Below are 23,671 nucleotides of genomic sequence, written 5' to 3' on the forward strand. Positions count from 1 at the left end.
AAAACCATTGATGTATAATTTATGCTCATAACTGGATGATTTTAATGTCATTGTGATCGGATTCACATTCCGATACCCTTGGTGGACTTCAATCACGTTTGATTGTTGTTTGCCGGATTAATTATTGTTTGTGTTATTGTTGTGTATTGTTGGTTCGTTTTACCCTCAGTGCATATAGGTATTGAGTCTCAATCTCATCCACCTATGCTTAACAGTGTGATTCCGAGCTCAATGAGCTGTTTAGTGTGATTATTCGACGTTGGTCATGGCCTAATTGTTTCTGGGTTTATGATGATTGACTATTGTTGTTCATCTTAATTTTGACTTTGACTATCATAAGTCAAAGAATAAGTCTTAATTATGACCATTCGTTAGTCTTAGCGAATTGGAACTGTTTCGTGTCCAATTCGTTAAGATTTTACACGAACTAGCTTAGCGAATAAGATGTCACATGAATCAGAGTTTGATTCGTTTAAAATATGACCAACTAGAGTTTAGTTCGTTAAAATTAATTAGTGATTAGCTAGGTCCAGTTCGTTAAGATATTTACTTGATAGCGAATCGCCTGATTCGTTATCTTTGTATAACGAATCAGTGTGATTCTTAACGAATGACATTAAAAAAAAATAATTTAAATTAATAATTTCAATATTCATTTAATTTAATTAAAGGATTTAAATCGTCTAATACGCGTAACTAGATTAATTATACATATCTTTTGATTATATATAGTGATATCTATTCTCATATTCGGTTTTTATTTATATAGTTAAATATGGCTGATCAAGAATAACAAAATCAACCACAACAGGAACAACCTCGTCAAGAACAACCACAACAACAAGATCAACAAGCTGACATGATTTTATTACCGTCTGATAAGAAGCACAACATCTGTGCTTATGTTGATCAAGACGTGACTGATTTAAGGACGTTCGGAGCAATGTTGACTTTCTTACGCCGTTCGAAGATTTATTATGCAATCACTGCTAAACCTAAGGTGTATCTTAGTATAATCAGGCAGTTTTGGAACACGGCGATATATGTTGAGGAAAATAATTGGGTTCAAGCTACAATTAATCAGATTCCTATCACGATTGATGTTGAGGTCATTCGTCGGGTACTTCAATTTGACGATAGTGATGATTACCTGAGTGAATTTGACAGGACGTTGGTTAGGGGTCTATTCACAAGATTAAATTATGGGGGTGATATTCGTCGGTCTATGTTGAACAAGAATGGTTTCTGTCCACCTTACAAGTATTTGCTGCATGTCTTGCTTCACTGTATGAGTGGATGTTGCGGTGGTTTCGATGAATGCAGACTAAGCTTGCAATCGGCATTTGTAGCTTTAATCCTGAACAAGCCCTTCAACTATTCAGAACTCATCTTTGATCATCTGAAAGAGCAAGTTCAGCAAACTCTACCGTCAAAGAAGTTCTTAATGTATCCTCGCTTTCTACAACTAATCATTCAGGATTTGATACCGAATTTGGTGATTGATCGATCATTGGTGAACGATGTTCTTGATATGGAACATATGAAAGCTGAAATGGTGCATCGTATGTTAATATATAGAAAAGACAAGCCACAGGACAAACGGATGACTGGTCATGTAATCAATCCGGATTATGTATGTCCTCCTAATGAGCGCTGGATCCATGATGATTCAGATTCCGAGCGTGAAGGGGGAGTAGGTGGGAACAATGATGATGGAGATGATGATGGTAACAATGGTGATAGTGATGATGGAGCTGGTGAGCGAGCTCTGAAAGAACAACAAGATGTAGTCGATGCTGCTCTAGCTGCCACCATGAAAGCTCAGCAAAAAAGAAAACGAAAGGGTAAAGCTGTAGCTACTAGTGAGCCACCAAAGAAGCCCCGTGTGTCTGCTGGGGCTGGAGTGATTATTGGAACACCACCACCACGTCAAACAACTACTCAAAGCTCGGCAGTGCCGCTAACTACTAGCACTCTGATGCTTACTTTGACCACGACGATGGTGTCACATGAGAGGCTCGGTTTAATTCCTCAAATGGCTTTGACCGAGATACCGAGGCCTCCTGCTGTGTTGTCTACAGTATCTTCCACCATTTCAATGAGACCTCCTCCTCTGCCAACAACTACTCTTCCTCCACCTCCGCCTTGTGATGTCTCATTCATGAGAATCACTCGGCCTCAAGGACCTGTTCAACCTGTTCATCCATCGGTATACAACTTGCCACCAGGTCGACAAACGGAAATGCTGCTTAATCTGCTACATTTATATGAAAATCAAATGGCAACTGACCGACAAACTCAAGAACGACTCATGGAGAATCAACGAAAGATGATGAGTTATATTTCTTTCTGTCAAAAGGAGACCAAGGCATTATGTACGATTGTTGAATCTCAGGGGGTGAAATTAAAAGAACAAGATGAGTTAATTTTACAATTAACTTGTAAAGAAGATGCCCTCAAGAAACTCAAAAATGATGATGATGATCCTGACGAGTCTGATGCAGGAGGTGAGCCTAAACAATCGCACGGTTCATCCTCTGGTGCTGGTGTTAGTGGCGCTGATGATTTGAACAAGCAGATAATTTCATATCAAGATCCAACAGCTGCCAAGCCAATAGAAATGATTGAGGCTAACATGGTGATATTTATTGATGAATTGGGGATGGTTAGAAGTATGGTGAACAAAGATAAGATACAGATCGGTGAGTTTGTTGTTAGATCTTTGACACGGGAGCAGATTTCGATTCTGCTTGGGCTAAATGATGATCAGCTGACTGCATTAGAGACTGAGCCCGATGTCGAAGTGATCAATGAGGAAGAAATGGATGTTGATACATTATTTATGAATAAAGATTTTATTTATGAGAACGAGGAGATTGAGATGGAGGATGTTACAGCTGAAGAGTACCCGGACTTGTATCAACACGCAAATGCTGATCAAGGTGCTCCGGTATTTCATGAAGACGTAATTAAATTGACTGAGGATGATCTGCAGAAGATTGTGCAACGGACTGTTCCTTCACTCAAAGAAGTGACTGATGATGACATTGAAAGATGGTTCAAACGCCAGAAAGTGGGTAAGATCATCAGTGCTTTTCGGTATGTAGATAAAGAAAGAAAGAATACCGCTGCTGCTTGGATTGAGGCAAATCAGATGACTACCTTCAAGACTGTTTCTAAGGTACATGGTGATATTGTCTCCTGGCTCTATGATTCAGACCTTAAGGTATGTATTGTTAAATGGGAAAAAGGTGTCCAATATTACGAGAGGATAATGGATGTTTTAACACTACCGCGTTGGGATGTACGCACCCTCGCGAGACGTCCATTTATCAATCGTGGGGGTAACCAAACTGCTGAGTGGTTTCATCAACACTTACTGTTCGAGGTCAATCATGGCTTCAAATTCTTCAAGTCCCAGGTCCCAAGACGTAAACGTACTGATGAGATTGATCCAAGGACCGGCTGGAAGAAACTTGTCTTGAAAGTGAAACCACCAAAGACAATGAAAAGGGTTCCTGTGAAGACAATGCCTCAAGATATTTATCTGTCTTTCAACCATTGGTACTATGACAATCGTACTGGCGAGGCCGTTATTGTTCGTGGTCAAGGACTACAGACTGAGTTCATCAAGATAATCGATCCGATGTGGTTGGTTAATTTATCAGAGACAGACAATGACGTGCTACACAGGAAGCAGATTTTGTTTGAACGCCAAGAAGATTACGACCTGGCTATGCAATTCCAACGTGTCGTTCGTGTATGCCATGAACATGGGATTCATAGTTGCAGAGATTGGCAGACAAAGCATTTCAAATAAGTTAAAGACAAAGAGCTCAAGACGAGGGGGTGTCTGTTAGTGCACGGTTTTGCGTCTAGAATCTTTGTATTTATCATTAATGTTTGTTTGATATTTAAATGTAATATTTAATGTTTATATTTATCTAATTCGTTAAAGTTATGTCTAGTTCGCTAGGAATGTTAGCGAACAAAGACTAGTTCGTGAAGATTGAGTCTAGTTCGCTAGGGATGTTATCGAACTAGGACATTATAATGTATTCTCTCCTGATTCGTTAGGGGATGTTAACGAATCAGGGGGTGGTTTGTTAAGTTAAATTATGTAACGAAGGGGAAGCTGGTTCGCTAGGGGATGTTAGCGAACCAGGTCACCTTCTATATATAGTGAACCACTGTTCACTTGTAATTAAGCATGAGAGAAGTTTGGAGAGAAATAATATTATTAGGAAAAGTTTAAAGTATTTACTCTCCCTCAAGCTTCAATTACATACATACATACTGATAATATATACTACATACTAATAGCAATCGAACTAAGCTATTAGAGAGTTAGATCCGAATAATTAATATTAACATATACATCTAGATTAGATCTAAGCATTAGATATTGATTAGAACGAGTTAAACGGGATCAAACAAAATCGTACTGCCAGTTCTATCTTTTGTGTTTTGATTACAATTGTTCATCCTATTATTGATTGTTACTCGAATCAGGCTTTCTCCCAATACACCTCATCCGTCCAAACATCTTTCAAGAGTGAGATTCGATCTTAACCCTAGATCCGAGCACCACACCGTTAAAACCGACTATTCATGCTTCTGCTCCGGGGCTCGGGTCGTCAAAATTGGTATCAGAGCGGGGTTACCGAATCGTTCAGACTAACCGCTGAACTGCTTCATTTCGCTCTTGAATCCACCATGGACGCTAAACGATGAAGTTCGTTGAAATTATTTTTGGGGATTTTGAAATTATTTGATGATTCGGAGAAAATTTTATGGATTGATGTTTGGATTGATGACTCGTTTGGAGATCCAACATCAATTTCATGTTTATTTGGTCAGAATGGTCCAGATCTGATGTAATAGTGTTATTTGGCTCGTTTTGGGGCAACTCTGTTCATTTGATGAATTCCATATCTGAAATGGCTATGGATAAGATTGAAGATAGATTTCTTTTATTTAGTTCCAGATGACTTGGATATTGCTCATCGGTTCTTTTCAGATTTCGGAACTACTTTTTCGATCTGAAAAAATTAGGTATTTGTTTGCTCGATATTGATTTTGATAAGTGTGCTGCACAAACAGGAAATGGTATGTTGGAAAACATTGCCGTTGGTACATACTGGTATGAAGAAGGTACAAGTCAAGAATGAACAGGTACTAAAGGCAATATTATCATTGTTTGTTGTAGCAAATGCAAAGTGAAAATTCAAGCAGGTTCTGCAAGGGCAAATCAGTCATTGATGATGCAGAAATGAATTTTTGATGTACCGGGCATACAATGAACACATAAGATTGTTCTCGAGTAATGATAATGGTTAAGTGTTGCTTCGGGCACAGTTTGTGTTTTTCCCAAGCACAAATTTTCTGTTCGGGCACACTTTATCTCGGGCACATCTTATATCGGGCACATCGAGTTCCAGTGTCGATTAACCCCTTGCATATCCTTGGTCTTCTCAAGAAAACTATCTTTAAGTCCCAAGCACACTTTGTGCTAGTGAAGTGCTTCCGGGCACACTTTGTGCTAGTGAAAAAATGAAAAAAAAAATCACAAGTGTTTTACTTTCCGGGCACAATTTGTGCTACGAAAGTGCATCCGAGCACACTTTGTGCTAGTGAAAAAATGAAAAAATCACAAGTGTTTTGCTTTCCAGTTTGTGCTACGAAAGTGCATCCGAGCACACTTTGTGCTAGTAAAAAAATGAAAAAATCACAAGTGTTTTGCTTTCCGGGCACACTTTGTGCTAGGAAAGTGCTTCCGAGCACACTTTGTGCTAGTAAAAAAATGAAAAATCACAAGTGTTTTCCTTTTCGGGCACACTTTGTGCTAGGAAAGTGCTTCCACGCACACTTTGTGCTAGGAAAGTGCTCCCAGGCACATTGTGTGCTAAGAAACAGAGTTTGTGAATCATTTCAAGGTTTTGAAGAAACTTTTGAGATTTTTGGTGTCGTTGGCCGTTTGACCAAGCTGTTCTCTACGGAAGATATATAGTCAGGGGTATTTTGGTAATTTTTCTCCAATCATCAACAATCTTATGGAATTCAAACCTCATCCAATTTCACGACTTCATCAAAATATTTACAAGAACAAGTGTTGACCAAGCTTATGAATTTAATCACTTTTAGTGTCAACCAACATATGAATATGTTTGTTTTCAGATTTTTACAATCTTGATAAGGATGGTCAAGATTGCTTCACACACACTTGATTTGAAGACACATTTATTAAAGACAATTGCAACGAAATTGGGGGAATAAAAATCTTTGAATTTCATTGCAAATGGCATGTTTCAAATAAATTAAAAGACTCAAGTTAACGAAAAGTTTATCAAGATCAATAATCCAAGGTTTTTCAAATATGTTTCATCGCTTGTAATGGTTTGAAGATGATTTACAAGGGAAGAGACAACTTTGAAGAATTGAAGACTATTTGATGATCACATTGAGTTTATTCCTTTTTGTGGTAACCTTGTTATATAAGTAGATCTTTGAAGTTCAAAGCCTCGTTCATATGTCCACACAACTATATCCAAAAGTGGTATAAGAGTGATAATTGGAAATGAACAATGGGAGAAGTTTAACGTGAGGGGGAGAATTTCAACGAAATACAACAAGTTATGAGGTGATTATGGAATAAATTCGATGGCATCGGTCTAAGGGGGAGATTGTTGGGACTTATATTTTAGACCGACGCGTCGAATTAATTTGTGGGTGAAAAATATATTATTTGGTTTCAACCAAGGGTTGATGGCTTGAAGACCAAGTCATGCTAAACTAGTATAAATAGATGTTTTTTTTTTCATTTGTCTATTATGAGTAAGTGTATTGTTTATTGAGTGAGATCTAGGGTTTTATCCCTTTGAGAGAGTCTGCTCCTCCAGTATGAGCTCTATTGGAGGCGGCTGGTATTTCTTGTGTATGTATGTCTGTATGTATGTATGTATGTATGTATGAATGTATGTATGAGTGGTTCTTCTTTATGAGAATCATTCGACTAATAGAATCATACGGCCAGTTCTAACTTTTGTGTTTTGATTACAATTGTTCATCCTATTATTGATTGTTAATCGAATCAGGCTTTCTCCCAATACACCTCATCCGTCCAAACAACTTTCAAGAGTGAATAAGAGTGAGATTCGTTCTTAACCCTAGATCCGAGAACCACACTGTTAAAACCGACTATTCATGCTTCCGCTACGGGGCTCGGGTCGTCAAAATTGGTATCAGAGCGGGGTTACCGAATCGTTCAGACTAACCGCTGAACTGGTTCATTTCGCTCTTGAATCCACCATGGACGCAAAACGATGAAGTTCGTTGAAATTATTTTTGGGGGTTTTGAAATTATTTGATGATTCGGAGAAAATTTTATGGATTGATGTTTGGTTTGATGACTCGTTTGGAGATCCAACATCAATTTCTTGTTTATTTGGTCAGAATGGTCCAGATCTGATGTAATAGTGTTATTTGGCTCGTTTAGGGGCAACTCTGTTCATTTGATGAATTCCATATCTGAAATGGCTGTGGATAAGAATGAAGATAGATTTCTTTTATTTAGTTCCAGATGACCTGGATATTGCTCATCGGTTCTTTTCAGATTTCGGAACTACTTTTTCGATCTGAAAGAATTAGGTATTTTTTTGCTCGATATTGATTTTGATAAGTTTTCTGCACAAACAGGATATGGTATGCTGGAAAACGTTGCCGTTGGTACAAACTGGTATGAAGAAGGTACAAGTCAAGAATGAACAGGTACTAAAGGCAATATTATCATTGTTTGTTGTAGCAAATGCAAAGTGAAAATTCAAGCAGGTTCTGCAAGGGCAAATCAGTCATTGATGATGCAAAAATGAATTTTTGATGTACCGGGCATACAATGAAAACATAAGATTGTTCTCGAGTAATGATATTGGTTAAGTGTTGCTTCGGGCACAGTTCGTGTTTTGCCCAAGCACAAATTTTTGGTTCGGGCACACTTTATCTCGGGCACATCTTATATCGGGCACATCAAGTTCCAGTGTCGGTTAACTCCTTGCAAATCCTTGGTCTTCTCAAGAAAACTCTCTTTAAGTCCCAAGCACACTTTATGCTAGTGAAGTGCTTCCGGGCACACTTTGTGCTAGTGAAAAAATGAAAAAAAAAATCACAACTGTTTTGCTTTCCGGGCACAGTTTGTGCTAGGAAAGTTCATCCGGGCACACTTTGTGCAAGTGAAAAAATGAAAAAATCACAAGTGTGTTTTGCTTTCCGGGCACATTTTGTGCTAGGAAAGTGCTTCCGAGCACACTTTGTGCTAGTAAAAAAATGAAAAATCTCAAGTGTTTTGCTTTCCGGGCACACTTTGTGCTAGGAGAATGCTTCCACGCACACTTTGTGCTATGAAAGTGCTCCCAGGCACACTGTGTGCTAAGAAACAGAGTTTGTGAATCATTTCATGGTTTTGAAGAAACTTTTGCGATTTTTGGTGCCGCTGGCCGTTTGACCAAGCTGTTCTCTACGGAAGATATATACTCAGGGGTATTTTGGTAATTTTTATCCAATCATCAACAATCTTATGGAATTCAAACCTCATCCAATGTCACGACTTCATTAAAAGCTTTACAAGAATAAGTGTTGACCAAGCTTAAGAATTTAATCACTTTTAGGGTCAACCAACATATGAATATGTTTGTTTTCAGATTTTTACAATCTTGATAAGGATGGTCAAGATTGCTTCACCCACACTTGATTTAAAGAAACATTTATTAAAGACAATTGCAACGAAATTGGGGGAGTAAAAATCTTTGAATTTCATTGCAAATGACATGCTTCAAATAAGTTAAAAGACTCAAGTTAACGAAAAGTTTATCAAGATCAATAATCCAAGGTTTTTCAAATATGTTTCATCGCTTGGAATGGTTTGAAGATGATTTACAAGGGAAGAGACAACTTTGAAGAATTGAAGACTATATGATTATCACATTGAGTTTATTCCTTTTTGTGGTAACCTTGTTATATAAGTTGATCTTTGAAGTTCAAAGCCTCGTTCATATGTCCACACAACTATATCCAAAATTGGTATAAGAGTGATAATTCGAAATGAACAATGGGAGAAGCTTAACGTGAGGGGGAGAATTTCAACAAAATACAACGAGTTATGAGGTGATCATGGAAGAAATTCGATGGCATCGGTCTAAGGGGGAGATTGTTGGGACTTATATTTTAGACCGACGCATCGAATTAATTTGTGGGTGAAAAATATATTATTTGGTTTCAACCAAAGGTGGATGGCTTGAAGACCAAGTCATGCTAAACTATTATAAATAGATGTTTTTATTCATTTGTCTATTATGAGTGAGTGTATTGTTTATTGAGTGAGATCTAGGATTTTAACCCTTTGAGAGAGTCTGCTCCTCCAGGATGAGCTCTCTTGGAGGCGGCTGATATTTCTTGTGTATATATGTATGTATTTATGTAAGAATGTATGTATGAGTGGTTCTTCTTTATGAGAATCATTCGACTAATGAAATCATACTGCCAATTCTATCTTTTGTGTTTTGATTACAATTGTTCATCCTATTATTGATTGTTAATCGAATCAGGCTTTCTCCCAATACACCTCATCCGTCCAAACATATTTCAAGAGTGAATAAGAGTGAGATTCGATCTTAACCCAAGATCCGAGCTCCACACCGTTAAAACCGACTATTCATGCTTCCGCTCCGGGGCTCTGGTCTTCAAAATTGGTATCAGAGCGGGGTTACCGAATCGTTCTGACTAATCGCTGAACTGGTTCATTTCGCTCTTGAATCCACCATGGACGCTAAACGATGAAGTTCGTTGAAATTATTTTTGGTGGTTTTGATATTATTTGATGATTCGGAGAATATTTATGGATTGATGTTTGGGTTGATGACTCGTTTGGAGATCCAACATCAATTTCATGTTTATTTTGTCAGAATGGTCCAGATCTGATGTAATAGTGTTATTTGGCTCGTTTTGGGGCAACTCTGTTCATTTGATGAATTCCAGATCTGAAAAGGCTGTGGATAAGATTGAAGATAGATTTCTTTTATTTAGTTCCAGATGACCTGGATATTGCTCATCGGTTCTTTTCAGATTTCGGAACAACTTTTTCGATCTGAAAGAATTAGGTATTTGTTTGATCAATATTGATTTTGATAAGTGTGCTGCACAAACAGGATATGGTATGCTGGAAAATGTTACCGTTGGTACAAACTGGTATGAAGAAGGTACAAGTCAAGAATGAACAGGTACTAAAGGCAATATTATCATTGTTTGTTGTAGCAAATGCAAAGTGAATATTAAAGCAGGTTCTGCAAGGGCAAATCAGTCATTGATGATGCAGAATGAATTTTTGATGTACCGGGCATATAATGAACACATAAGATTGTTCTCGAGTAATGATAATGGTTAAGTGTTGCTTCGGGCACAGTTTGTGTTTTGCCCAAGCACAAATTTTTGTTTCGGGCACACTTTATCTCGGGCACATCTTATATCGGGCACATCAAGTTCCAGTGTCGATTAACCCCTTGCAAATCCTTGGTCTTCTCAAGAAAACTATCTTTAAGTCCCAAGCACACTTTGTGCTAGTGAAGTACTTCCGGGCACACTTTGTGCTAGTGAAAAAATGAAAAAAAAAATCACAAGTGTTTTGCTTTCCGGGCACAGTTTGTGCTAGGAATGTTCATCCGGGCACACTTTGTGCAAGTGAAAAAATGAAAAAATCACAAGTGTTTTGCTTTCCGGGCACACTTTTTGCTAGAAAGTGCTTCCGAGCACACTTTGTGCTAGTAAAAAAATGAAAATTTTCAAGTGTTTTGCTTTCCGGGCACACTTTGTGCTAGGAGAGTGCTTCGACGCACACTTTGTGCTATGAAAGTGCTCCCAGGCACACTGTGTGCTAAGAAACAGAGTTTGTGAATCATTTCAAGGTTTTGAAGAAACTTTTGAGATATTTGGTGCCGCTGGCCGTTTGACAAAGCTGTTCTCTACGGAAGATATATATTCAGGGGTATTTTGGTAATTTTTCTCCAATCATCAACAATCTTATGGAATTCAAACCTCATCCAATTTCACGACTTCATCAAAAGCTTTACAAGAACAAGTGTTGACCAAGCTTAAGAATTTAATCACTTTTAGTGTCAACCAACATATGAATATGTTTGTTTTCAGATTTTTACAATCTTGATAAGGATGGTCAAGATTGCTTCACCCACACTTGATTCGAAGAAACATTTATTAAAGACAATTGCAACGAAATTGGTGGAGTAAAAATCTTTGAATTTCATTGCAAATGGCATGCTGCTAATCAAATAAAAGACTCAAGTTAAAGAAAAGTTGATCAAGATCAATAATCCAAGGTTTTTCAAAGATGTTTCAACATTTGGAATGGTTTGAAGATAATTTACAAGGGAAAAGATAACTTTGTAGAATTGAAGATTATTTGATGATCACATTGAGTTTATTTCTTTTTGTGGTAACCTTGTTACTTGAAGTTGATCTTTGAAGTTCAAAGCCTCGTTCATATGTCCACACAACTATATCCAAAAGTGGTATAGGAGTGATAATTCGAAATGAACAATGGGAGAAGCTTAACGTGAGGGGGAGAATTTCAACGAAAGATAACGAGTTATGAGGTGATCATGGAAGAAATTCAATGGCATTAGTCTAAGGGGGAGATTGTTGGAACTTATATTTTTGACCGACGCATCGAATTAATTTGTGGGTGAAAAATTGGTCTCAACCAAGGGTGGATGGCTTTAAGACCAAGTCATGCTAGACTAGTATAAATAGATGTTTTTATTCATTTGTCTAGTATGAGTGAGTGTATTGTTTATTGAGTGAGATCTAGGGTTTTATCCCTTTGAGAGAGTCTCCTCCTCCAGGATGAGCTCTCCTGGAGGCGGCTGATATTTCTTGTGTATGTATGTATGTATGTATGTATGTATGTATGAGTGGTTCTTCTTTATGAGAATCATTCGACTAATGAAATCATACTGCCAGTTCTATCTTTTGTGTTTTGATTACAATTGTTCATCCTATTATTGATTGTTAATCGAATCAGGCTTTCTCCCAATACACCTCATCCGTCCAAACATCTTTCAAAAGTGAATAAGAGTGAGATTCGATCTTAACCCTTGATCCGAGCTCCACACCGTTAAAACCTACTATTCATGCTTCCGCTTCGGGGCTCAGGTCTTCACAATTGGTATCAGAGCGGGGTTACCAAATCGTTCAGACTAACCGCTGAACTGGTTCATTTCGCTCTTGAATCCACCATGGACGCTAAATGATGAAGTTCGTTGAAATTATTTTTGTGGGTTTTGAAATTATTTGATGATTCGGAAAAAATTTTATGGATTGATGTTTGGGTTGATGACTCGTTTGGAGATCCAACATCAATTTCCTGTTTATTTGGTCAGAACGGTCCAGATCTGATGTAACAATGTTATTTGGCTCGCTTTGGGGCAACTCTGTTCATTTGATGATTTCCAGATCTGAAAAGGCTATGGTTAAGATTTAAGATAGATTTCTTTTATTTATTTCGAGATGACCTGGATATTGCTCATCGGTTCTTTTCAAATTTCGGAACTACTTTTTCGATCTGAAAGAATTAGGGTTTTGTTTGCTCGATATTGATTTTGATAAGTGTGCTGCACAACCAGGATATGATATGTTGGAAAACGTTTCCATTGATACAAACTGGTATGAAGAAGATACAAGTCAAGAATGAACCGGTACTAAAGGCAATATTATCATTGTTTGTTGTAGTAAATGCAAAGTGAATATTTAAGCAGGTTCTGCAAGGGAAAATCAGTGATTAATGATACAGAAATGAATTTTTTATGTTCTCGAGTAATGATAATGGTTAGGTGTTGTTTCGGAAATAGTTTGTGTTTTGACCAAGCACAAATTTTTGGATCGGGCATACTTTATCTCGGGCACATCAAGTTCCAGGGTCGATTAACCCCTTGCATATCCTTGGTCTTCTCAAGAAAACTATCTTTAACACCCAAGCACACTTTGTGCTAGTGAAGTGCTTCCGGGCACACTTTGTTCTAGTGAAAAAATGAAAAAAAAAATCACAAACGTTTTGCTTTCCGAGCAAACTTTGTGCTAGTGAAAAAATGAAAAAATCACAAGTGTTTTGCTTTTCGTGCACACTTTGTGCTAGGAAAGTTCTTCCGAGCACACTTTGTGCTAGTCAAAAAAATGAAAAATCACAAGTGTTTTGCTTCCCGGGCACACTTTGTGCTAGGAAAGTTCTTCCAAGCACACTTTGTGCTAAGAAAGTGCTCACAAGCACACTGTGTGCTATGAAATAGAGTTTGTGAAACATTTCAAGGTTTTGAGGAAACTTTTGAGATTTTTGGTGTCGTTGATCGTTTGACCAAGCTGTTTTCTACGGAAGATATATACTCAGGGGTATTTTGGTAATTTTTATCCAATCATCAACAATCTTATGGAATTCAAACCTCATCCAATTTCACGACTTCATCAAAAGCTTTACAAGAACAAGTGTTGACCAAGCTTAAGAATTTAATCACTTTTAGTGTCAACCAACATATGAATATGTTTGTTTTCAGATTTTTACAATCTTGATAAGGATGGTCAAGATTGCTTCACCAACACTTGATTTGAAGAAACATTTATTAAAGACAATTGAAACGAAATTGGGGGCGTAAAAATCTTTGAATTTCATTGCAAATGGCATGCTTCAAATAAGTTAAAAGACTCAAGTTAACGAAAAGTTTATCAAGATCAATAATCCAAGGTTTTTCAAATATGTTTCATCGCTTGGAATGGTTTGAAGATGATTTACAAGGGAAGAGATAACTTTGAAGAATTGAAGACTATTTGATGATCACATTGAGTTTATTCCTTTTTGTGGTAACCTTGTTACTTAAAGTTGATCTTTGAAGTTCAAAGCCTCGTTCAATGTCCACACAACTATATCCAAAAGTGGTATAAGAGTGATAATTCGAAATGAAAAATGGGAGAAGCTTAACGTGAGGGGGAGAATTTCAACGAAAGACAACGAGTTATGAGGTGATCATGGAAGAAATTCGATGGCATCGGTCTAAGGGAGAGATTGTTGGAACTTATATTTTAGACCGACACATCGAATTAATTTGTGGGTGAAAATTATATTTTTTGGTCTCAACCAAGGGTGGATGGCTTGAAGATCAAGTCATGCTAGATTAGTATAAATAGATGTTTTTATTCATTTGTCTATTATGAGTGAGTGTATTGTTTATTGAGTGAGATCTAGGGTTTTATCGCTTTGAGAGAGTCTCCTCCTCCAGGATGAGCTCTCTTGGAGGCGGCTGATAATTCTTGTGTATGTATGTATATATGTATGTACGTATGAATGTATGTATGTATGTTTGTATGTATGTATGTATGTATGTAAGTGTGTATGTATGTATGTATGTATGTATGTATGTATGTATGTATGTATGTATATATATATATATGTATGAATGTATGTATGAGTGGTTATTCATTATGAGAATCATTCGACTAATGAAATCATGCGGCCAGTTCTATCTTTTGTGTTTTGATTACAATTGTTCATCCTATTATTGATTGTTAATTGAATCAGGCTTTCTCCCAATACACCTCATCCGTCCAAACATCTTTCAAGAGTGAATAAGAGTGAGATTCGATTCTAACCCTAGATCCGAGCTCCACACCGTTAAAACCGACTATTCATGCTTCCGCTCCAGGGCTCGAGTCTTCGCAATTGGTATCAGAGCGGGGTTACCGAATCGTTCGGACTAAACGCTTAACTGGTTCATTTCTCTCTTGAATCCACCATGGACGTTAAGCGATGAAGTTCGTTGAAATTATTTTTGGGGGTTTTGAAATTATTTGATGATTCGGAAAAAATGGATTGATGTTCGGGTTGATGAATCGTTTGGAGATCCTACATCAATTTCATGTTTATTTGGTCAGAATGATCCAGATCTGATGTAACAGTGTTATTTGACTCGTTTTGGGGCAACTCTGTTCATTTGATGATTTCAAGATCTGAAAAGGCTGTGGATAAGATTGAAGATAGATTTCTTTTATTTAGTTTGAGATGACCTGGATATTGCTCATTGGTTCTTTTCAGATTTCGGAACTACTTTTTCGATCTGAAAGTATTAGGGTTTTGTTGGTGCATTTTGTGACCGTCGCTATGCAATTCAGACCAGCGGAACGCCACAGGCGAAGTTAGCACAACTTCGCCTTAGGCGAAGTTAGAACAACTTCGCCAACGGCGAAGTTGTAACAATTTCTGCCTTAGGCGAAGTTATCACAACTTCGCCATAGGCGAAGTTATGAACAACTTCGCCTACTGGCCCAAGCCCAAGCCCGAGAAGATGTTTTGTCTATATATATGTGTGTCTTGTTTAGGTTTTGTATCCAGAAAATAAGAGTAATTGTGTTATAGTTCATTTGTCTAGAGTGTAAAAGAGAGGAAGTGTCGTAAGGGACGACCCGAGGTAGAGCTCACCTCGGGTCGGACGTGTTTCTGTTTATGTTACGGTATGTAACGTGTTTGATTATTATATTATAAAGATCTGCAGATGTGTTTTATCCTGTTCTTGTATTTGTTCGTGTACGTGTTCGTGTTCTTCATCTTTACACCAATAAACGAGTCTAGGAGGATTCCGCACTCCTAGACCTCGTGCGGATCTCGTATAGATCGGCGACGTCCCCGGGGGGACCTACAAGTGGTATCAGAGCCTTAGGCTCTTATGATATGGTTCGAGATCTGCGTTTTGGTGTTTCTGGCACGTTTCTGTGCGTTTCTGGCCGAACAGCGCCGCAGGCGAAGTTATTGTTCATCAGGCGAAGTTGCCGTCACTGTTCGTAGGTTTTCAGCGAAGATATAAGGTTAAGCGAAGTTATCCACAACTTCGCCTACCTCACAAGTTCGCTTATCTGTCAGGCGATGTTATGGACAGGCGAAGTTATAGCCAGGCGAAGTTATGGACTGGCGATGTTAACTTTAGGCGAAGTTAACGAGAAAAAAAAAAAAAAAAAAAAAAAAAAAGAGTATTTTGGTATTTTCGTCTGTATGGCCAGGTGTACACGATTATTGTGAGACCGAAGATGTTGTTCCGTCAACGAGTGATCTTGTTATCTCTTGGTCCTACGTGTGAACAAATACGTGTCAACTCTGGATATGGAGTTGAGTTTGTGAATGGGATATTGATTGAAACTGGATATTGACACATATTTGGGTGTTTGTGGGCAATGAAATTGTTGTTGTTCGAGGTTGACCAACTGAAGAAAGTCAAATTGAACTGAAGGTTTTTGTCATTACTGGATTACGGTCAGAGCATATTATTTATGTTATTTTCAAGGCGTTCGAGAATTGGATCCTGAAACGTGATGCTTATTTATTAGAGTGAAAATTCTGGAACAAGTTGGATTTATTCGGGAACTAAAGTGTTTATGTTCTTGATCGTTATCCCTGGTGATTGAAGATGCTTCGGATTAATTAATGGTCATGTGTTAGATTCTGTCAAGGTGGTTTTGTGATGAAATTGATCACTTGATGTTGAGTAGTTGAAGATTAAACCTTATCGTATGCCGACGAGTTGGTGAAGTTGTGGAGGAAGCCTAACTTCACGTGTTGGTGAAGTCAGATGGACTCACGTGATTGGTTGAGATGATCTATTGGCACGAGGATGCATGCATTTCAATGACCTCAATCATTATAGTCGGAGAAGCTTACACTGAAGGGGAGATCTGATATGGAAGACGCTAGGTGATTGGTAGATTTGTGAAGCTACAGGACAGTTTCAGACACGGCTGGTTGATGAGCAAACAGAAGATCATCAGTTAAGAGGGAGTCTGTTGGTGCATGTTGTGTAACAGATGATCTTTTGTGTTTGTTAGAATTGAGAGCAACGGTCAAAGGGGAGACTGTTGGTGCATTTTGTGACCGTCGCTATGCAATTCAGACCAGCGGAACGCCACAGGCGAAGTTAGCACAACTTCGCCTTAGGCGAAGTTAGAACAACTTCGCCAACGGCGAAGTTGTAACAATTTCTGCCTTAGGCGAAGTTATCACAACTTCGCCATAGGCGAAGTTATGAACAACTTCGCCTACTGGCCCAAGCCCAAGCCCGAGAAGATGTTTTGTCTATATATATGTGTGTCTTGTTTAGGTTTTGTATCCAGAAAATAAGAGTAATTGTGTTATAGTTCATTTGTCTAGAGTGTAAAAGAGAGGAAGTGTCGTAAGGGACGACCCGAGGTAGAGCTCACCTCGGGTCAGACGTGTTTCTGTTTATGTTACGGTATGTAACGTGTTTGATTATTATATTATAAAGATCTGCAGATGTGTTTTATCCTGTTCTTGTATTTGTTCGTGTACGTGTTCGTGTTCTTCATCTTTACACCAATAAACGAGTCTAGGAGGATTCCGCACTCCTAGACCTCGTGCGGATCTCGTATAGATCGGCGACGTCCCCGGGGGGACCTACAGGTTTTTTTTGCACGATATTGATTTTGATAAGTGTGCTGCACAAACAGGATATGTATGTTGGAAAATGTTACCGTTGGTACAAACTGGTATGAAGAAGGTACAAGTCAAGAATGAAAAGGTACTAAAGGCAATATTATCAATGTTTGTTGTAGCAAATGCAAAGTGAATATTCAAGCAGGTTCTGCAAGGGCAAATCAGTGATTGATGATGCATAAATGAATTTTTGATGTACCGAGCATACAATGAACACATAAGATTGTTCTCGAGTAATGATAATGGTTAAGTGTTGCTTCGGGCACAGCTTGTGTTTTGCCCAAGAACAAATTTTTGGTTCGGGAACACTTTATCTCGGGCACATCTTATCTCGGGCACATCAAGTTCTAGTGTCGATTAACCCCTTGCATATCTTTGGTCTTCTCAAGAAAACTATCTATAAGTCCCAAGCACACTTTGTGCTAGTGAAGTGCTTCCGGGCACACTTTGTGCTAGTGAAAAAATGAAAAAAAAATCACAAGTGTTTTGCTTTCCGGGCACACTTTGTGCTAGGAAAATGCTTCCGAACACACTTCGTGCTAGTTAAAAAATGAAAAATCACAAGTGTTTTGCTTTCCGGGCACACTTTGTGCTAGGAAAGTGCTTCCGAGCACACTTTGTGCTAGTAAAAAAAATGAAATATCACAATTGTTTTGCTTTCCGGTCACACTTTCTGCTAGGAAAGTGCTTCCAAGCACACTTTGTGCTAGGAAAGTGCTCCCAAGCACACTGTGTGCTAGGAAACAGAGTTTGTGAATCATTTCAATGTTTTGAAGAAACTTTTGAGATTTTTGGTGCCGTTGACCGTTTGACCAAGCTGTTCTCTACGGAAGATTTATACTCAGGGGTATTTTGGTAATTTTTCTCCAATCATCAACAATCTTATGGAATTCAAACCTCATCCAATTTCACGACTTAATCAAAAGCTTTACAAGAACAAGTGTTGACCAAGCTTAAGAATTTAATCACTTTTAGTGTCAACCAACATATGAATATGTTTGTTTTCAGATTTTTACAATCTTGATAAGGATGGTCAAGATTGCTTCACCCACACTTGATTTGAAGACACATTTATTAAAGACAATTGCAACGAAATTGGGGAGTAAAAATCTTTGAATTTCTTTGCAAATGGCATGCTTCAAATCACGTAAAAGACTCAAGTTAATGAAAAGTTGATCAAGATCAATAATCCAAGGTTTTTCAAAGATGTTTCATCGTTTGGAATGCTTTGAAGATGATTTACAAGGGATGGGAAAATTTTGAAGAATTGAAGATTATTTGATGATCACATTGAGTTTATTTCTTTTCGTGGTAACCTTGTTACTTGAAGTTGATCTTTGAAGTTCAAAGCCTCGTTCATATGCCCATACAACTATATCCAAAAGTGGTATAAGAGTGATAATTCGAAATGAACAATGGGAGAAGATTAACGTGAGGGGGAGAATTTCAACGAAAGACAACGAGTTATGAGGTGATCATGGAAGAAATTCGATGGCATCGGTCTAAGGGGGAGATTGTTGGAACTTATATTTTAGACCGATGCATCGAATTAATTTGTGGGTGAAAAATTGGTCTCAACCAAGGGTGGTTGGCTTTAAGACCAAGTCATGCTAGACTAGTATAAATAGATGTTTTTATTCATTTGTCTAGTATGAGTGAGTGTATTGTTTATTGAGTGAGATCTAGGGTTTTATCCCTTTGAGAGAGTCTCCTCCTCCAGGATGAGCTCTCCTGGAGGCGGCTGATATTTCTTGTGTATGTATGTATGTATGTATGTATGTATGTATATATGTATGTATGAAAGTATGTATGAGTGGTTCTTCTTTAAAAGAATCATTCGACTAATGAAATCATACTGCCAGTTCTATCTTTTGTGTTTTGATTACAATTGTTCATCCTATTATTGATTGTTAATCGAATCAGGCTTTCTCCCAATACACCTCATCCGTCCAAACATCTTTCAAGAATGAATAAGGTTGAGATTCGATCCTAACCCTAGATCCGAGTTCCACACCGTTAAAACCGACTATTCATGCTTCCGCTCCGGGACTCGGGTCTTCACATTTGGAAGTGATGAAAATGGTGGAAAGATTGTGGGCAAAGGGATCTTGTCTAATGGAAAAGTCACATTTGATAATGTATTTTATGTTGAAGAGTTGCAATATAACCTTTTGAGCATCTCATAAATGTGTGATAAAGGTTATAAGGTTGGGTTTGATGACTCTCACTGCTTTATTCTCAAACCTAACTTTGTAATAACTCCAGATATGATTATGATGATGGATCCAAGGAATGGTAATTTTTATGAATTGAACATGAAATATGCCATTTCAAGGGGTGGCACATGCTTGTACCAAAGGTCACTGAAAATGAAACCAAATTGTGGCACAGGAAGCTTTCTCATGTCAACTTAAAGAACATGAACAAACTTGTGAAGAGAGAGCATGTAATTGGTTTGCCTACAAGGGAGTTCAAGTTGGATGACAATTGCATCTCATGTCAAAAGGGAAAGCAACACAAATCATCACACAAGACAAAGCTCATCAACAGAATTGATAAAGTGCTTGAGATGCTTCACATGGATCTTTTTGGTCCTGTGAGTGTTCCAAGTATTGGAAAGAAGAAATACTGTCTTGTGATAATTGATAATTTTTTAAGATACACTTGGGTTTATTTCCTAAGTGCCAATGATGAAGCAGCTGAATTGATAAAGAATTGTGTTACAAGAGTTGAGAATCTAATGGATGCAAGGGTGAAGGTCATGAGAAGTGACAATGACACTGAATTCAATAATGGAGTCATGGAAGAATTCTACAATGAAAAGGGAATACTTCAACAATTCACTGCTTCTAGAACTCCTGAATAAAATGGTGTTGTAGAGAGAAGAAACTGAACACTCATTGAAGCTGCAAGGACCATGTTGGCAGATGCCTTTCTGCCTGTCACTTTTTTGGGCATAGGCAACTAATACAACTTGCTATGTTCAGATCTGATAGATAATTAATAACGATTATGGATCTAGTCCATGATGTTGTTTTACCTGTTGTGTATTATTGTTATATATATTAGTTTAGTATTAGATATGTGTATGTATAATATGTTAATGAAGCTTGAGAGAAAAGAATTGGGCAGAGGTTCAATAATCTAAAATCAAAACTTAAATAAATAGTGGAATATCACCACTATATATAGAAGATGGATCTAGTTCGTTACACATTCCGTAACGAACTAGCCTCCACTTCGTTACATTACAATAAATGAAACAAACATAACGAATCAACCCCTGATTCGTTAAACATCCTTAACGAATCAGGAGGAAACATAACTTAAGTCTAGTTCGTTAAACATCCTTAACGAACTACATTAATGTCTTTAATAATTAATACATTAATAAAACGATAAATACATTAATGATAAATACAAAGACTCGAGACGCAAAACCGTGTACTAACATACACCCCCTCGTCTTGAGCTCTTTGTCTTTTAAATTACTTGAAGCGCTTTGTTTGCCAATCTATGCAACTGTGAATTCCATGCTCATGACATACCCGAACAACGCGTTGAAATTGAAATGCACGATCATAGTCTTCATTGCGCTCAAACAAAATCTTGTTCTTGAAAAGCACGTCGTTGTCCGTCTCTGTTAAATTCACAAGCAACATTGGATCAATGATCTTGATTAGCTCGGTCTTTAATCCTGTCCCCAAGACAATGACGGCCTCGCCAGTTCTGTTGTCGTAGTACTAGCGGTTAAAGGATGAAGACATGTGTTGATTCAACGTCTTCACTGGCACACACTTTATGGTCTTTGGCGGCTTTAATGTAAGAATCAACTTTCTCCATCCTGTCCTTGGATCAATTTCATCTTTACGCTTTCGGGTTGGAACCTGAGGCTTGAGGAACTTAAAACCATGGTTGACTTCGAACAACAACTGTTGATGAAACCAATCAGCTATTCGATCACCCCCACGGTTGATAAATGGTGGACACGCGAGGGTCCGAACATCCCAACGCGGTAATGAGCGAACATCAGTTATCTTCTCATCATATTGGATTCCTTTCTCCCATTTAACAATACACACCTTCAAATCAGAATCAAATAACCAAGAGAAAATATCACCTTGAACCTTTGACACGGTCTTGAATGAAGTCATCTGATTGGCTTTAGCACGAGCAACACCTTCATTCTTCTGCTCCTGATCAACATACCGATAAGCCTCAATAATTTTAGGAGATTTCTTACTCCGATAACCAAACCATCCATGAATGTCAGCATCAGTCGGATTTTCAATCGAATTAAATCTTGTATCAACCACACGTTTACCCTTTGATACCTTATCCAAATTATCCTCAGTGCTTTGAATGTTTCCTCAGTGCTGGAGCACCCTGATCAACATTGTTGTGTTGAAACAGATCAGGGTATTCCTCAGCTGTCACGTCTTCAACCTCAACCTCCTCATCTTCATAAATAAAAGCTGTATTCATCTCAATAGTCGGATCATTTAAGATCTCTTCATCGTTCTTGACTTCTACATCCGGCTCAGCTTCTAACATGGTCAAATCATCATCATTTAAATCAAGCAGCAAGGAAATCTGCTCTCATGTTATAGACCTTTGTACAAACTGTCCCTCCTCAATCTCATTCCTATTCACCACACTTCTAACCACCCCAGATCCATCAACAAAAATGACTGTGTCATCCTCAATCATTTCAATGGGTCTTACAACAGTAGTATCATGGTAAACAGTAATCTGCTTACCCGAGTCACCATCACTCGTTCCTGCACCAGAGGATGAACCGTGAGCTGGTCAAGGAATCAAACCAAGCCTTTCATGAGGAACCATCGTCGTTGTCAAAGTTAAAGTCGGAGTGCCAGTAGTTAGCAGCACCGCCGGTTGTTGATTAGAAAACGAACAAGGAGGTTGAAATCCAATTGAAATGCCAGCTCCAGCCGACCACTCGTCGCTTGGACAACCCTTCACCAGCTAATTCTTTCCCTTTTCGCTTGCGTTGAGCAGCTATTATAGCAGCTAAAGCCGCCTCAACCGCATCTTGTTGTTCAATTATAAAAGCATCATCATCACCACCATTATCACCATCACCACCATCATTCCCACCTGGTCGCTCCTCAAGCTGAGAATCTGAATCGTCATGGATCCAGCGATCATTGCCAGGACATACATAATCTGGATTCACCAGATGACCAATCAAACATTTGGTCGGAGGAGGATCCTTCCTATAAATCTTCATCCGTCGAACATTATTAGCCGACATATGCTCAAGCGGCATTAAATCAATCACAACGGCCTGATCAATAACCAGATTGGGAATCAGGTCTTCAATAATTAACTGGATGAATCGAGGATACATTAGGAACTTCTTTTTCTAAACCGTCTGAAGATATTGTTCCTTCAGATGATAAAAGATCAGTTCAGAGAAGTTGAAGTCTTTGTTCAATATCAGAGCGACAAATGCCGATTGCAACATAATCCGACATTCATCGAAACTACCTTTCGACCTCCCAAACAATGGATTAGTACATGTAACAAATACTTGTACGTTGGACATAATCCATTCTTGTTGTATATAGAAGCTTCAATATCACCACCATAGAACACCTGACGAAACAGACCCTTGATCAACTCTTTATCAAATTCACATGGATAATCAATGGTATCTCCAAATCGAAGCACTCATCGGATTACGGCAGTATCAATAGTAATAAGCATTTGGTTGATTGTAGCTTCAATATGGTTTTCAACTTCAACGTATCTTGCCGCATTCCAGAATTGATGAACGATACTGAATCAAACGTTAGGATTTGCAGTGATGGAATAGTGAATACGCGAGCGTAGTAAAATTCTAATAACCCGCCAAAGATGTTCTCGTCAGCAAAATTAATACCAACGAAGGCAAAGCTTGTTGTTGTTGCTGTTGTTGATCAACCACTGGGGGATCTTGTTCCATGTTATCAGCCATAGTTTTAAATAAACAACGTCAAGAATTAGTGATAATCAAAATTTATATAAATATGTATATAGAACTTTAAAAAGGAAAATAATTTAAAAAGAAATGTCATTCGTTAAAACAGGCTGATTCGTTAACTTGGGATAATGAATCATCTATTTCGC

The sequence above is a fragment of the Bidens hawaiensis genome, unplaced genomic scaffold, assembly GCF_021521415.1.
Source record: "Bidens hawaiensis isolate Kalapana, Puna unplaced genomic scaffold, B.hawaiensis_p1.1 tig00019556_1, whole genome shotgun sequence".
NCBI classification, from domain to species: domain Eukaryota; kingdom Viridiplantae; phylum Streptophyta; class Magnoliopsida; order Asterales; family Asteraceae; genus Bidens; species Bidens hawaiensis.